Source organism: Dioscorea cayenensis, chromosome 18, assembly GCF_009730915.1.
Source record: "Dioscorea cayenensis subsp. rotundata cultivar TDr96_F1 chromosome 18, TDr96_F1_v2_PseudoChromosome.rev07_lg8_w22 25.fasta, whole genome shotgun sequence".
In the NCBI taxonomy this organism is placed as follows: Eukaryota; Viridiplantae; Streptophyta; class Magnoliopsida; order Dioscoreales; family Dioscoreaceae; genus Dioscorea; species Dioscorea cayenensis.
In genome coordinates, this window is record NC_052488.1 from 11,779,280 (window position 1) to 11,797,150 (window position 17,871).

The window sequence follows — 17,871 nt, forward strand, 5'->3', positions numbered from 1 at the left end:
AAACTCTCAAAACACTCACAGCAACCATGCAACAAACAAAAGAGCATAGTACCATCATTTCCACTTTAATTAAGGCGTGAAAACTCATCAAACAAGTACCAAATTGAAGAAGAACTATTGAAAGCTCCATGTATGCATGAAATAACAACCACATGCAACTAAGCATGCATAAAACCCTAAGCAAGGAAGAAGATACACCACATGCAACTAAGCACAAGTTTGATAGATTACACACAAAGAAGAAGAGCATGAGCAAGAACACACAATAAGAGAGAGCAAACAAAGATACACAAACAACTAAACACACAATAAAACGAAAATAAGAGAATGAAGGGAATAAAAACTTGAATTACCTCCCAAGAAGGGCTTATTTAACATCATTAGCTTGATGTACCATCATTCTTACCTTCAAGGTGGGACAAATGGATGAGAGTTACCTCCATTCTTCTTGGGTATGTTGCCACATGGAAAGTTCATAGAAAGGCATGAAAAAATTTTGAATTCATCTCGATCCTCAAAGTATAACCGGTCTACCTCCCGGGGTGGCAACAGAGCAATATTCATGCTTTTCTTTAACTTTTCATTTGCTTTCCACCACATTTTGTTCAAGTTTTTCTTTTTCTTACTACAAGGCAATGAATTTATCTCCACATGGTTCACTTGTGGCAATGTAGGAGGAGTAGAAGCTTTTTCGTTGCCTCCTTTGTCATCCACACCCTCTAAGTAGTCATCCAAAGGGTTCAAGACTAACATCTCCTGCACACAATCATGATTAAATTAGTTTTATCAGTAAAATATAAAGTGTCATCATGATCCAATGTGTATTTCATGGCCTCTGGGAGAGTGAAAACCACTTGTTCCTCCCCTACACTCAATGTCATTTTTTCTCTCTTGACATAGATAAGGGCACCCAAAGTGTCGAGGAATGGGCACCCGAGGATAAAAAGGACTTCAACATCATCGTCTACATCAAGAATTATGAAATCTACTAGGATGATGAGTTCATCCACTCTTACGAGAATGTCTTCGACAACCTCTCAGCGGTTCCTCACTGAATAATTGGCTAATTGTAGGGTCATCCTCGTGGACCTCAGATCTTCTAGCCCCAGTTTCAGGAAAAATTTGTACGGCATTACGTTTATACTGACCCCTAAATCTGCGATAGCTTTCTTTTGCATCCCTTCCCCAATTACACACGAGATGATAAAACTATCATAATTAGTCACCTTCTTTGCCAGTTTCTTCTGAATTACAGCTGAACAATTCCCAAAGAGAGTGATTGTCTTTATGTCCTCTAACTTCCTCTTATTCATGAGGAGGTCTTTCATGAATTTTGCATACTTGGGTATTTGTGGCAAGGCTTTAACAAGAGGGATGTTTATATGCAATTGCTTGAAAACGTTAAGGAACTTTTTGAATTGAGCATATTCCTTATCTTTCTTAAACCTAGTTGGATAAAGAATAGAAGGTTTGTATTCAGGAACCCTTGAAGTTAGTGATTAAGGACATGCTTCATTCTGCTTTTTTCCACTCTTTTCAACCACTTATTCATTCGGTTTAGGATCTTCCTAAATGGCTACCCTATCACTCTTGGCACTTGGGCCCTTATCAGTCTTTGCCTCTACTTACTTTCCACTCCTAAGAGTGATAGATTTCAATTGTTCTCTTGGGTTATTTTTGGTGTTACTCGGCAGGCTACCTAGTGAACATTCAGAATTTGCTCTAGCAAGTTACCCTACTTGGTTCTCAAGTGCTTGGATCGAAGCTTAGACATTCCTCAGCACTGTGGCGACTTCATCAAATTGGGTGTTTATGTTTTAAAACTTTGCCTCCGTGTTGATCGTGAACTTTGCTAGAACATCTTCAGTAGTATACTTTTTCTCATGTTGCTGGACTGGTTGATATTGATTTCCTTGAGGTGGCAGAGGTTTTTGCTATTGTTTTTCCATAAACAATTCGGGTGGTTCCTCCACCCTGGGTTATATGTATTACCATAGGTATTTCCTGGCCCTCTTGGTCCTCTGCTAACGTAGTCAACTGTCTCCATTGGAGCCACTAAAGCAACAAAATTAGAGACTGTGTCATTACATGCCCCGCACCACATGTCTTACAAGATAGGACAGCTCCAGAATTTGAACTCGATAAAATCATAAACTGATCAAACCTCTTGGTCAAGGCTTCAACCTTTGCTGCTAGCGCAGTATAGTCATTTACCTCATAAATCCCACTACCCTTAGTTGTTTCTGGAGAGTACTCCAATGGCATTCATTATTTGCCATGTCCTCAATCAGTTTTTTAACATCTTTATGGTATTTGTTGCTCAAGGGGCACCCTGCTGCAGCGTTAATGAGCTGTCTGGTTGCATAATCAGTTCATTACATAGCATTTGTACTCTTATCCATAAGGAGAAAACACGATGAGGACACTTGCTTAGGAGATCCTTGAATCTTTCATGTGCCTCAAAGAGTGTCACGGAGTCTCTCTGCCTGAAGGCTAAAATCTCTTACCTCAGTCTATCTGCTCTTCTTGGTGGGAAGTACCTAGCAAGGAATTTTTTCACCACTCTTTCCATGTGGTGATAGATCCAAGAGCAAAAAAAGTGATCCATCTATAAGCTACTCCTCTCAAGCTGAATGGAAATAACCTCAATCTGATGGCATCATCTGAGATTGAGTTGATCTTGAAGGTGAAGCAAATCTGGAGGAAGCGGGATAAGTGAGCATGGGAGTCTTCATCAGTAACCCATCAAACTACATGGAATTCTAAACCATCCTGATTGTGCTTGCTTTAATTTCAAAGTTATTTGCCAGCACCATAGGAGCTTGCACACTGAATTCCATAATCTGAAAGTGTCCTTGGCTCGACCATAACTGAAGGTTAACTATACTCAACTTGAATTTCTTGTTGCCTTGAACTCTCTGTTCCTTCCCTTAACCTTTGATGCAAGGTCCTCTCAATCTTGTTGTCAGGCTCTGTCAAGTTTGCTTGACTTGCATGTGTCATAAGATGGGTACCTTGAACAATATTAAAAACCAACAATTAAGATTCAAAAAGAAAATAAGAAAATGAAATGAAAGCAAAGAGATGGAAGTATATGTTCAACAAAAATAAAAAATAAAATAAAATAGACAAATAAAATAAAATAAAAACAATGGATAAATCAACAAGCTCTAACTTTTCTGATTATTCCCTGTGGTTCTGTGGCGATGGCGCCAAAAACTTAATTGATGTAAAGAACCGCAAGTGCACGAGGTCGTTAAGTAATATCGCTCGCTCAAGCATGAGATGGTCATATTCCCAGGGCCCAAGAAGCTACACTTACTCCTCTTTGTGTGTTGTTTAGCCTACATATTCAAGTGAGCTCTAAGCTACGAAAGAAATAAAAAGGATTTGAGAAAGGTGTCTACAATTGAGGCAAAAGAGGGTGAAAATCAAGGGGTGAAAATGGTCACTGATGCGGATTCCCCTAGGCCTACTAAAGTGAGAAGGATGTTAGGATTACCATGCAATTGGTGGTTTGGACTGAGAGATTCCTAGGATAGGTCAACCCGATGGTCACAGTAATTGACCCCTAATCCAATACGAGTATTGATATGGAATTTCTTCTCACCAAATCCTCTTACAATCACATTAAAAGTAGGAAATTCTCTGATTAGGGTAGATACTCAAACTAGATCCAACCTTAATGTCTGGAGGTGTACAGAATACCCGATGGTCATGGCATATTTGTACATGGATCCCTTTCAAGCTAGGTGAGTCTAGTACAAGGGCGTTGGTTGCACCACCAAGTACAATCTAGAAAATGACATACGGAGTTCTCATGTATACCAATGCATCAAAATACACCAAACTTGAATCTTAAAAACACCAATTGCAATAAAAGTGAATCAAAACATCCAACTACACAAGTTCACACCAAGGTTCATCGACATTTAGTGACCTTGGGGTTTAGTTTTTCATGCTAACAAAATACATGCTCAAAATAATAAAAACAACCAAACAAAGCAACATAAAACTCCCTCAAGTGATGAATGTGGAGTAACAAGCCATGGGAAGCTTCCAACAATGCTACCAAAAGGGTGAAGGAACCCATAAGAGCCTCAGGATTTCTTGCAAAATTTACGTAATGGGCTATAGCCGCTTTACAGGCGTCTTCACGGCCATTAGAAAGCCCATCAACAAAATCTGAGACTTTGCCATTTCCTAACTCCTTCGTCCTATAGTGCTTGCTACATTGTTGCTACAGTGCCCTAGCCCTAAGCCGTCATTTTTGGTGATGATTTCTTTCTCACTTGTGTTGTTGAGCTCACCTGGGCATCCTTGAGGCTTGTAACATGAATAAGACCAATTAAACCACAATAAAGGCATTGATTCATCAATTAATATATGAATAGTATAATAAATATACGTATAGAATACACTCATTTAGGTGTTATTCAGCTGGCGAGAGCAACCGCTATGTTGTTCCAGGAATGATGAATCAGATTAATGTTGGGATTATTCATTATCGATAAGCATTGTCTAAATTCATCAATTTGATTGTAAGAGTCCTACTGAGTAATGCCTTTGTTGCCTTGGAACATTTTCCACAACTCGTTCGAACTGGTGTAAATGTTAGAGCATCTCCCATTACATTCTCTAATTTTCTTCAAAGCTGACATGATGACAACAACCTCCATCTCTACCCTCCAAGATATGTTGATGGTTCCAGCCCCTGCACATAGGATATTAGCATTAGAATCCACAGTCATAAATCCTTCGCCTCCTTTACTTGTCTATTCATTTCAAGCTGCTACTGCAAAGACTCCCAAAGCACCTGGTTTCAGTCTGTTCATTTGAAAATATTTTAGCATTTTATAATTTTTAGTATGAACCATGAACTCCTTGGTATGTTCAATAACATTTTTGGCCATCTAGATGAAGTCAGGGGGTTTTTTGTTGGAAATTAAGTCACACCTAGTCTTCCAAATATACCAAGTAGATGGTGCAATCAAGGAAACAAATTTCCTTGAGTTTTCCATATCCTGAAAATTAAGCTAGTTTCCATTGTATATATGCTTAGAGATAGTGATCTTCAAAATTGACATCTCCTCCACAAAAATACACATTGTTTGGCCTTTTGAACACTGTCTGAAAAGATCTGTAGTTTTCGTAACCAAACCACATAAAACACAAGGATCTAGAGGGCCCAAATTCAACTGATAAAGATAATCATATGTTTTGATTTTTCCTTGTATTAAGAGCTAGGTAAAAGTTTTGACCTTGGGGGCCACATTCAACTTCCATATGTTGGACCACCCATGCCAATGTTGAATTTCAGTATTGTTACTATTTAAAATGTCATAAATAAAAATTGAAATCTTGTTGTCTTTAGTCTTGGGGAACCACACCCAGTGAGAATTCTCTTCTGGGAAGATCTTAGCATGACTAATTAGAGGAGAATCCCAATTTGAACCAAAAACCCTATTGAGAGCAAGAGTACTCCAAGCAGAGTTATCAACATAATCATAAATACAATAATTTTCAAAATCCAGATCCATATTGAAAAAGAATGGTTGAAAGCAATGGGAATTTCAAAAATCCAAGGATGGTATAAAACTGTGATGTCACAAGGATTGAGACAATTAATTCACATAGAGGGCTCTAAAAAGTTAGCAATTGTGCACAACCCTTTGAAGAAAACTGAGCTGTTAGCGGGAGAATGATGAGTCTCGAAATTATGCATGCCATATTTCAAGAGGAGAATATCGACCCAAATATAATTTTGCCCATTAAGATAGTTAAAAAGATTCTTGGCCATCAAAGAATGTTTAACCAATAAGAGATTTCAAATACCCAACCCCCCTTCCCTCCCCCTCCTAAGTTTTATTCATCGTAACAATATTCCAATTGACTAAGGGGATGCCACTTCCATTTCCACTATTAGCCCATAGAAATATTCTAGCTATTTTGGACATTTTATTTCAAAATAGAAGCAGGAATGGAGTAAACTGAGAGGTAGTAAATGGGAGTGGCCATTAAAATACTATTAATAAGAACAATGTTGCTAGCCTTAGAGATTTTAAGCCTTGTCCCAATTAGCCACTGCAACATTAATATTATCAATCATGTATATAAATTGCATATTAGCTAATTTTTTTTCTGCGAAGTGAGGGACTCCAATGTATCTGAAAGGAGTTTCAATAGAAGAAAAGTTCATAATAGAGAAAATTCTATATGAAATTATTTTATTAAACCAACTTGGGAAGTAAATTTCAGATTTGGATTGATTAGGTTTTTGGCTTGCCAAATCAGCATAAATATTTTGACAAAGCTTAACATTTCTATCAAATTTTTTGGTGGCAGAAGTAATAAAAATTAGGTCTTCAGCATATATGAGGTGGTTGAAATCATGCCTTAGGTTGTGACAAAAACCAGGGATTAAATTCAGTTGTTTTGCATAGCTAAGGATAAGATGAAAAAATGGGGAGAAAGAGGGTCTCCCTGTCTCACTCCCCTTGAAGGATGGAACCAAGTAGTAGGAGAGCCATTGATAAAGAGCAAAAAAGATGTGGAATTGAAATAGGCTTTGATGTAGGAAAGCCAAATAAGGAAAAAAAAATCATTCTTGCTAAAGTGGCAAGAATAACATCCCAATTTAAAGTGTCATATGCTTTCTCGATGTCAACTTTAATTAACATCCTAGGGGGGTGTGGTTTTGTCTTGATTGTTAGAGTGAAAATTTTCATGCACCGCTAAAATATTGTCAATAAGAGAGTGACCAGGAACAAAGCCACATTGTTCTCAATCAATCAAGAAATCAATAACCGATTTGAGATGATTGGCCAAAATCTTAGTAACAATGTTATATATAAGAAACATTGCAAAGGGAGATTGGTGGAAATCCGAAGAAAATTTAGGGTACTCTTTTTTTGTGAATTAAAATAATAGAAGTTCTACCCCAGGCCTTAGGCATCACAGCATTATCGAAGAAATATTTAACAACAAAAAAAATAGATGATCTCCTAAATCCTCCCAAAAGAATTTATAGAATTCAACATTAAGACCATCAGGACCAAGAGACATCCCCTAGGATAAAGAAAAGAGAATGTTGTGAATTTTATCTTCAGTAATATTAGTAGTCCAAAAATCACATTGAGCAGGATTTATGGTGTGAAGATCATTGGGGAGAGCATTTAAGATATATTTAAAATTTCTACTATCCTCTATGCCCCAAAGCTTAGAAAAATGATTGATAAGAATGTTATCAATTTCCTATTTTTGAGTCACAATATTACCATCCCCATCCATAATTTTCAAAATGGGAATCTGGTGTCTACGAATCCTCACTAATATGAAAGAATGAGGAGTTCATATCCCCACCACTAATCCAATTCAATCTAGATCTTTGGACCCACCTACAGTGATGTTGTCTCAGTAAAGTTCTATATTTATTATGGAGACTTCCACCAATTTTGGGGTTCTGTAAGAGAGCTATTAAGATCATTGACTTCTAAAGCCTGGATCTTAACCTCTAAGTTTTTAATGTACCTTTGAAGAGCACCCAAACTATAATGTTAGGTCAAGTGGATTGATCCATTTAGTCTTCGCCGAATCCTAACCTAGTCTTAGCACCCATGCATAGGATTTGAGTGGGGTTAATGCATAAAGAATTTATGATAGTAGAGATATAATCATCATTCTCTAACCAAAAATTCTCAAAACTGAAAAATCTTTTGAGAAGTGGAAATGGAATGAGAGAAGTTCATGCACAATGGAGAGTGATCCGAAAAAAATCTTAGGAAGATAATTAAGATGTGATTTATTAATACATGAGAGCCAGAAAGAATTTACCAGGAATCTATTGAGATGGGCCCATCTTCTCGATTGACCTCTTTGCCCATTGCATCAGGAATACATTGAACTAGTAAAACCCACATCTATTAATGAATTATTAGAAATAAAATTGTTAAAAAGATAGGCTTTCCTGCCATAGTAATGGAAAGTACACCCCTTATGTTTGTCAGTGAAGGTAATAGCATTGAAGTCTCCCACGATGACCCACGGAAATATTGATGGAAGCCAAACGTTAGAATCCTTTGCTGCTGAAGATTTAAACATTGAGCATTATAAACAACAATTAGGACCCACTAATCTTTCAAAGGAGAAAAGATAATCAGGTGTAAAGCACGTTTGGATTTGGCAATTGTTGTAACTCTGCCAATTCGTCTAAGTCAAAAGATTATGATGCCACCCGAGTACTCGTCTGCTGCAATTGCAGCCTAATTCCAACAGTATATTGTTGAAAATATCACAAGAAAAATAGAAAAAATGGGCATGCCAAATTTCAATTAAGATCATCCTATAAAATATTGTTTTGAAGGAATTAGGTGTGGTACATGTTGCAGTAACTAAAGAAGTAGCACCAATGGTAGTAGAACTGTCGAGAATATTGTTAAGAGGAAACTCCAAATTAATCGAAGATTTCAACTAGTGTTGTTAAGGTGCCTTGGTGCTAAGGCATGGCGCAAAATGGGTGTAGTTCCTCTGTACCTTTGAGGAGAAGTGCTTTTGTTAAGGTGCATGCATTTGGCCTTTTGTTGTGCATTTCTCTAAGCTTAAGGCGCAAAATAATAATATTATTAATAATATTAATAATAAATAAATAAATAAATAAATAATGCCTCATTGGATAATCTGTTGGATTTTTCTTTTTTCTTTTTTTTAAAAAAAATTTTGATATAGGTCACTAGTGTGCAATCTAGATCCTTAATACTAATTGTAGTTTGTTTTCGTTCCTAATTGATTGTGTAGGTGATCTTTGTTGATAAGTAGCATGACTACTATATTGTAAAAATCAAATCCATCCGAACTCAAACCATATACTCATTGAATCTGATTATAATTCTAATATTAAATAAAAACTATTATATAGTAGGTATTATAACTTATTTTAGAATTGAGGTCTGGGGAAATAAATTTATAAAATTTGATAAAAAAAAAATTCTTTGCCAATTGTATTCAAAAAGTTATTTGAAATAAGATTTCTAATTATGTTACCATAATAGTAATTACCATACTAACAACATTTTCTTTTTAACTTAGCATTAAAATCTTATAGTTTTGTAGCCAGCGAGGATGTAATTTTGGATTGTATCTCTGCTTGACTCAGATCGTACCACATTTTAGGTAACTTTGGTCAAAATTTTATTTAAAACCTAGATCAAGCGTTTGTGTTCAAGTTGAAGTTGTCAACGAAGAGTGGGATTTGGATGGATATAATTATAAAGAAAATGGAAATGAAGATGGAACATAGATTAAGAATTATAATCTAATGATGTTTTTTAACTAGTCATATTCGGAATAGATCTTAGGAAGGATGGGTCAAACTTTGTCACTACTGACTCACTAGTCTTAAAACAATCTTATTTAGGTACTTAATATCACTAATATCTTGTATTAAAGTTAAATCTTCTTCTTCTTCATCATCATCATGATAAATAGTGTTATTGTTATAATAGAATGTTGAACCTTGCATATAATAGAATGTTGAACCTTGCATACAGGTAGTAACAACATTGATGAAATCTTCTATCAATTTGGAACAACATCCTCAACACAGGTGGGATATGGGATGAAAAACCAAAATTATCATGGAATAACTTGCATATAGGTAGCAAATAAATAGAGTCTTGAACCTTGCATATAGGTAGTAACAACATTGATGAAATCTTCTCTCAATTTGGAACAACATTCTCAACACAAGTGGGATATGGATGACAAACCAAAATTATCATGGAATAACTTGCATATAGGTAGCAAATAAATAGAATGTTGAACCTTGTATATAGGTGGTAACAACATTGATGAAATCTTCTATCAATTTGGAACAACATCCTCAACACAGGTGGGATATGGGATGAAAAAGCAAAATTATCATGGAATAGTTTACTTGCATATAGGTAGCAAATAAATAGAATGTTGAACCTTGCATATAGGTAGTAACAACATTGATGAAATCTTCTATCAATTTGGAACAACATCCTCAACACAGGTGGGATATGGGATGAAAAACCAAAATTATCATGAATAACTTGCATATAGGTAGCAAATAAATAGAATGTTGAATCTTGCATATAGGTAGCAAATAAAAAATAACAACATTGATGAAATGTTTTAACAATTTGGAACAACATCCTCAACACAGGTGGGATATGGGATGAAAACCCAAAATTATCATGGAATAGTTTACTTGCATTAACTTGAAAAGAATTTAATATATGATTGACAGATATCTTATCCACCTTGAAAAATGTATAGAAATAACTGTTTTCTAAAGTAAGTGGGTACGTGTACATTGGTATTTGCACTAGGGAGTTGAATCATCTCATTCTGGAGCCTTAATATGGCTCATAAGACAGTATTAAAGTGATGTCTTATTGTCCCAGCTGAGTGTCATAGCAGTTCCATTGACACTATTTGTTGCACCTTGACTGACCCAATAGAGAAAAATCAATAATTTTTTGGCAACATTCACATGTCAAGTGTATTTCAATAGCTCTATTGAAATTGATTTGTTGTGTAGATTATTGAGCATTCCTGGGCTTACCCAAAGGATGTTCTATGATAACTATTTGGTATATATTATTTCATCAACTAGTAGATGGCCTTGAAATGAGCGTGGTTTTCACCATAACAATTTTGTGTTCATCTCTTTTATGTTTTCTTTTATCAAGAGATTGGTGATTTCATCCCATTCTTCATTGGAAGCATCAGACAAGGAACGATTAGATGGCATCCTCTCGCATCATAGAAAAATTAATTCAGATACATAAAAGACATCAAGCATGGAACACAACTCAAATTTCAGTCGAGATTACACTTAAGGCAACACAAAATGATGCATTCAGGTTTCAAATGTTCATAAAAATGGTGAAAGATAAATTAGGTGTCAATGTCAAAAAGCTACAAAATACCTTCGAAAAGACATAAAAGAGTAAATTCCAAGATAATAATGCATATATATATATATATATATCATTCATCATAGAAATATAAAAATTAAAGAAACCAAAAACATAGAAACTTAATGAGGATAGAGCAAGAAAAATATTAAAATTAGATTGTGCAATATGCATCTCAACTGTCTTGACTTCATTTATTGAATTTGGATCGCAGAACGATATGCATTTCCACTGGATTTGGTTTCGGGTCGTACTTTGTCCTACATCCCACAATTATGCAGTACAAAAACTGAAATTACTACATTTCCCTAATACCTAAATTCATGAAAGCACATGATCTTAGTTCGTAGACAACTTTTAAATCTAAGCCATATTAAATATCATATAATAACGGTGGCTCATATTCTAAATCAATTTAATTTTAAAATTTTTTTTGGGGGCATCAAGGTCTTAAAAATGAATAAAACTTATCTGCTCTTTCATATTAAGCTCCCTAGCATGAAAAAGAGTGTGCTTGTTTTCTTTCAAATTTATGTTCCAAATTCTTGAACACTGGTTGCGCATTCAAGATAGTCTACATTCTAAATGTGTTCAACCTTGTGAATGATGTTTGTATAAATCATAAAATTCTTCTTTTCCAAAACTATAATATACATGTTCAGGGCTATAAGCTCAATGTTTGCCATTTATAATCCATAAATATTTTCTGGAATATTTTATTAGAAGCTTTTTTTTTATGTTTGTTTTTTTTTATATATATATTTTTTGCTTGTAAAGAACAAACCATAATTTTTGTGAGGCACTTTTAATTGTCTAAACAGATATACTAGCTAGGCGGAAGGGGCTTAGGCTGAAAATGTGCTTTTCCATAAGGAAGTCTATGATTTAGTTCATCATAGCTTGTTTCTTCTAGATGTTTTAGACTTTTAGTCTTCTTCTGTGCTTTGCATTGTAGGCAATCCCATTTCCTGTTTTACATCTTCTATTCCTGCACAGTAACCAAACTTTACTTACGTTTTGCGACTGTTGGTACTGAGGCAATTCCCACAAGTACAACACCTGGTGTAGGCTCTAGATATTCATGTTCATCAACAGATGAGTCTCCTGTAAGGAGGACTCGATCTCTGGCAGAGATTTAAAGTACCTGCACACTTGCTTTGCATGTAGCTGAACCAGTGGAGTTCTCAGAAGCTGTGAAGATCAAGGAGTGGAAAGATACCATGGATGCAAAGATGGCATCAATTGTGAGCAATAATACATGGGAACTATGCCAATTGCCAACAGGGAAGCGAGCAGTGGGTCTCAAGTGGATTTTTAAAACTAAGTGCAATGTCGAAGGACAGGTAGTGAGGCAAAAGGCCAGGTTGGTGGCCAAGGGGTATTCTCAGAAATTTGGCATCGACTACGAAGAGATTTTCTCCCCCGTTTCTCGCCTGGAGATCGTGAGAGTTGTGTTGGCACTTGCAGTTCATGCAGGGTGGCCGGTCTATCACTTTGATGTCAAGATGGCGTTCCTCAATGGCGAGATACAAGAAGTATATGTTGTCCAGCCCGAGGGATATGAAGTCCAAGGGAGTGAGCATCTTGTCTATCGACTGAGGAAGGCCTTGTATGGATTAAAACAAGCTCAGCGCGCATGGTATGGGCGTATTGATCTGCATTTCAGGGAGCATGATTACTTGAGGAGTGAATCTAAGCACACCCTGTATAGAAAAGTAGAAGAGAATGGTGATAGTCTATTAATAAGCTTATACGTTGATGATATTATTTATACCAGCTCTTCTACTTCTCTCATTGATCAGTTTAAAGTTGAAATGAAGGAGTCATTTCAGATGTCAGATCTGGGAATTATGACTTACTTTCTTGGCCTCGAGGTAGCGCAAAGACCTGATGGGATCTTTGTCAAATAGAAGAATTATGTGGAAAGTTTGTTACAACAATTGAACATGAAGCAGTGCAAGTCAATGCCAACTCCGATGGGAGTGAGTGATAGACAAAGGGATGACGATTCAGAGCTGTTCAATGATCCAAGATTGTACAGAAGTCTAGTGGGAAAACTGATTTATCTCACACATACCAGACCAGACATATGTTATGCAGTGAATTATTTATCCAGGTACATGAATTCTCCTAGCAAGGATCACTACTCATCTGCAAAACGAGTAGTGAGATACTTGGCCGGGACATTGGAATATGGTTTATGGTTTTCTCATGGTGATAAGGGAGTTCTTGTTGCCTACTCCGACAGCAACTGGGGAGGATGCAAGTCAGATCGGAAGAGCACTACAGGTGTGTTTTTCTCACTTGGTTCAAGCCCGATTTCGTGGAGTTCAAAGAAACAAGAAATTGTTGCATTGTCCACAACCGAATCCGAGTACATTGCAGCAACTTCGGCAGCATGTCAAATCGTCTGGCTTAGAAGGATTCTATAAGATTGTGGAGTGGTATTTGGGTATGCAACAAGGCTGTGGTGTGACAATTAATCTGCGATTGCTGTTGCTAGGAATCCGGCTCATCATGGGAGGACTAAGCACATTGATGTGCGTTTTTATTTCATTCGTGGACTTATCACTGATGGACAAGTCTCTGTGCATCATTGTTCTACTGATGACCAATTGGCTGACCTGTTCACAAAGCCTTTACAACCAGAGAGACATTGCGTGCTGAGAAGATCTATTGGAGTTACCACACTTCAATCACAGGGGGGTGTTGAAGGTCTGACTGAAGTGGATTCTGGTGCTCGGCATGGTGAGGCATGACCGAGGTAGTTGGAGGCTTGACGAGTCGCCGTTCATGCTAGTGTTCACGTGCAGCTATGGAGGATGCGTGAATAGGAGGAAGGAAAGCATGGCACTGTTCACTTGGGCTGTACTCCGTCAAGATGTAGCATGGGTGCCTTTACTTATGTATGGTGTACCTTGTTGACTGTTAAGTTAGTTTGTTTTGATAGATAAAAGGATATAATATTATCTTGATCTCTCGTAGTTAGCAACCAACCAATGCTGGAGCATGGTTGCTTATCTTGTACCCAATCCGGTTCTAGATTGCGTCTCACCCAATGGGTGCTGTGTGTGTTGTAATCCTGTCTCCACTATCTTTTTGATTTAAATAGTAATGAAGACTAGTGTGTGATTGGTTGGTCAAGCAAAGACCTGAACCCTCTTGTTGCTAACCTTCTCTTGACCTCGTTGAATGGAGAAACTCTCTCTCCTCACATTTTCACAAACACTTTCAGTTTAGCTTGGACATTTCATCAAACACTTTCATCTTCTCTTCTCCCGGTGCTGTATCATCACCAACAATCTGGTATCAGAGATAGTGTGACGATGGCCAACAACAACAACAACCCACCGGTTGTTCTCTCTCAGACCTCCGTGCCAGTGTTCACCGGACAAGAGTACGAAAGGTGGAGTCTTTGCATGAAGACGGTGTTTAGATCCTTGGAGCTTTGGGATCTAGTGGAGAGTGGTGTGGTTGAGACGAAGGATGATGCAGTGATAAGGGAGATTAAGAAGCGGGATGCGAGGGCTATGTGTCTAATCCAACAGGCCGTGGATGGACCAAACCTTGATCGCATCTCGAAGATGAAGACTGCGCATGAGGCGTGGGAGGTTCATCGGAAGCAATGCCAAGGCACGTCCAAGGTTCTGTCGGTGAGGATACAGGCTCTCCAACAAGACTTTGAGACCTTGCAAATGGGCGATGATGAAGCTGTCCAGGATTATATCTCCAGAGTTATCTCTGTCGTCAATCAAGTGAAGGCTCTTGGTCACAAGTTGAAGGAGTCTGATGTTGTGTCCAAGGTTCTTTGTAGCTTGGCACCAAAATTCGATTGGGTGGCAGTGGCAATTGAAGAGTCTAAGGAGCTAGCCACTCTCTCACTTGATGATCTCTGTGGAACTTTACTGGCTCATGAAGTGAGGGTTAATCGCACTCAGCGCACCTATGTAAAGACAAGCGAGAAGGCGCTTCATGTGAAGAATGAGCACACAAGCTCCAGTCACAGCATGGGAGGTCGCATAGGGAGCTCTTGGGGAGATGGCAGAGGTAGAGGGAGAGGTTTCATTCATGGACGAGGAAGAGGCTGTGGTGGTCGTGGAAGAGGACCAGATAACAAGAGTTATATCAAATGCTTTCAGTGCAAGAGGTTCGGTCATATGAAGGCCAAGTGTAGAGCTAAGGAGAAGCAACCGGAGGGTAGCGCTGGTCTGGTAGCTAAGGAAGAGGAAGCTGAGAACATTTTCATGGCAAGTAGCTCTACTGAATCTCACTCTAATTCAGTATGGCTGGTTGATTCGGGGTGCTCGAATCACATGACAGGAGACAAGGCTTTGTTTAGTAGCTTGGATGAATCCCTACAAGTTAGTGTTAGACTTGGAGATAACAAAGAGATGAGGGTGCAGGGAATCGGGACGGTGACTGTGCATACACATGCTGGTGATAAGAAGAAGTTAAATGGTGTACAATTTATACCGGGACTGGCACACAACTTGCTCAGTGTGGGCCAGTTGCTTACTAGGGGATATTCTGTGACATTCAATGGTGACAAGTGCACTATCAGGAACAATCATGCAAGTAGTGATGCTATTGAAATTACTAGATCAAAGAACAATATGTTTCCTCTGGATCTAGCGAGCGGGAATTGTTTGAATGTGGCTGCTAGGACTCAGACAACTGAGGAGCTGTGGCACCTACGCTATGGACACCTGAATTATAGGAGTTTGGTGTCTCTATATCAAAATCAGGTAGTGAATGGAATGCCAGAACTAAAACATGCAAAGGATTATGAAGATTGTGTACTGGTGAAGCAAGCAAGGAAGTCTTTTCAGAGTGGAGTCTCAAGGAGGGCTAGTGCTCGACTCCAGCTTGTTCACATGGACCTGTATGGTCCAATGAGCGAAGAATCCTTCGGAGGAAACAGGTATTTTTATCTCTTGATTGATGATTATAGCAGGTGGAGCTCGGTTTATTTTCTTAAAGAGAAATCAGAGGTCTTCATGAAGTTCAAATGCTTTCATGCTATGGTGAGCGACAATCCGGGGAAAAACTCAAGGCTATCAGGAGTAATCATGGAGGTGAATTCTCTTCGCATGAGCTTGAAGAATACTGCGCGAGTCTAGGAATCAAGAGGGAGTTCTCGGCTCCATACACACCACAACAAAATGGTATGGTGGAACGCAAGAACCGGACAGTCACTGAGATGGCACGGGGATTGCTGAAGAGTGGTGATTTACCCAAGAGGTTCTGGGCAGAAGCGACATCAACTGCAGTGCACTTAATCAATAGAACGCCAACACATGCACTGGATGGAATGACACCCTACGAGGTTTGGCATACTATTAAACCTAATGTTTGTTATCTCAGGGTATTTGGATGCATTGCGTTTGCTCTTGTTCCATCACACAAACATCAGAAGCTTGACAACAAATCAGAAAAGTGTATCCTTGTTGGTTACTACTCAGGGTCCAAGGCTTATAAGCTCTACAATCCTATATCATGTAAGGTCATTGAAAGTAGGAATGTGGTGTTCCATAAGGGCACTCGATGGAATTGGAAGGTGGACAGTCAAGACAATTCTAAGGTCTCGGTTGGAGACTTCGGTGGTGATCAAAGTGCTGACTGTGGCACTCTTGGTACTGAGGCAATTCTCACAAGTACAACACCTGCTGTAGGTTCTAGATCTTCATGTTCATCAACAGATGAGTCTCCTGTAAGGAGGACTCAATCTCTGGCAGAGATTTACAGTACCTGCACACTTGCTTTGCATGTAGCTGAACCAGTGGAGTTCTCAGAAGCTGTGAAGATCAAGGAGTGGAAAGATGCCATGGATGCAGAGATGGCATCAATTGTGAGCAATAATACATGGGAGCTATACCAATTGCCAACAGGGAAGCGAGCAGTGGGTCTCAAGTGGATTTTTAAAACTAAGTGTAATACCGAAGGACAGGTAGTGAGGCAAAAGGCCAGGTTGGTGGCCAAGGGGTATTCTCAGAAATTTGGCATCGACTACGAAGAGGTTTTCTCCCCCATCGCTCGCCTTGAGACCGTGAGAGTTGTGTTGGCACTTGCAGCTCATACAGGGTGGCCTGTCTATCACTTTGATGTCAAGATAGCGTTCCTCAATGGCGAGATACAAGAAGTATATGTTGTCCAGCCCGAGGGATATGAAGTCCAAGGGAGTGAGCATCTTGTCTATCGACTGAGGAAGGCCTTGTATGGATTAAAACAAGCTCAGCGCGCATGGTATGGGCGTATTGATCTGCATTTCAGGGAGCATGATTACTTGAGGAGTGAATCTAAGCACACCCTGTATAGAAAAGTAGAAGAGAATGGTGATAGTCTATTAATAAGCTTATACGTTGATGATATTATTTATACCAGCTCTTCTACTTCTCTCATTGATCAGTTTAAAGTTGAAATGAAGGAGTCATTTCAGATGTCAGATCTGGGAATTATGACTTACTTTCTTGGCCTCGAGGTAGCGCAAAGACCTGATGGGATCTTTATCAAATAGAAGAATTATGTGGAAAGTTTGTTACAACAATTGAACATGAAGCAGTGCAAGTCAATGCCAACTCCGATGGGAGTGAGTGATAGACAAAGGGATTACAATTCAGAGATGTTCAATGATCCAAGATTGTACAGAAGTCTAGTGGGAAAACTGATTTATCTCACACATACCAGGCCAGACATATGTTATGCAGTGAATTACTTATCCAGGTACATGAATTCTCCTAGCAAGGATCACTACTCATCTGCAAAACGAGTAGTGAGATACTTGGCCGGGACATTGGAATATGGTTTATGGTTTTCTCATGGTGATAAGGGAGTTCTTGTTGCCTACTCCGACAGCGACTGGGGAGGATGCAAGTCAGATCAGAAGAGCACTACAGGTGTGTTTTTCTCACTTGGTTCAAGCCCGATTTCG

At 38.4% G+C, this 17,871-nt stretch overlaps 1 non-coding gene across 1 annotated transcript; it reads left to right on the plus strand.

Moving 5' to 3' along the window:
* The first annotated feature begins 2,408 nt into the window (after positions 1-2,408).
* LOC120283183 lies at positions 2,409-2,515 on the plus strand. The gene has a single exon (XR_005543181.1). It is a non-coding gene; the product is annotated as a small nucleolar RNA R71 (small nucleolar RNA).
* The last annotated feature ends 15,356 nt before the right edge of the window (positions 2,516-17,871 follow it).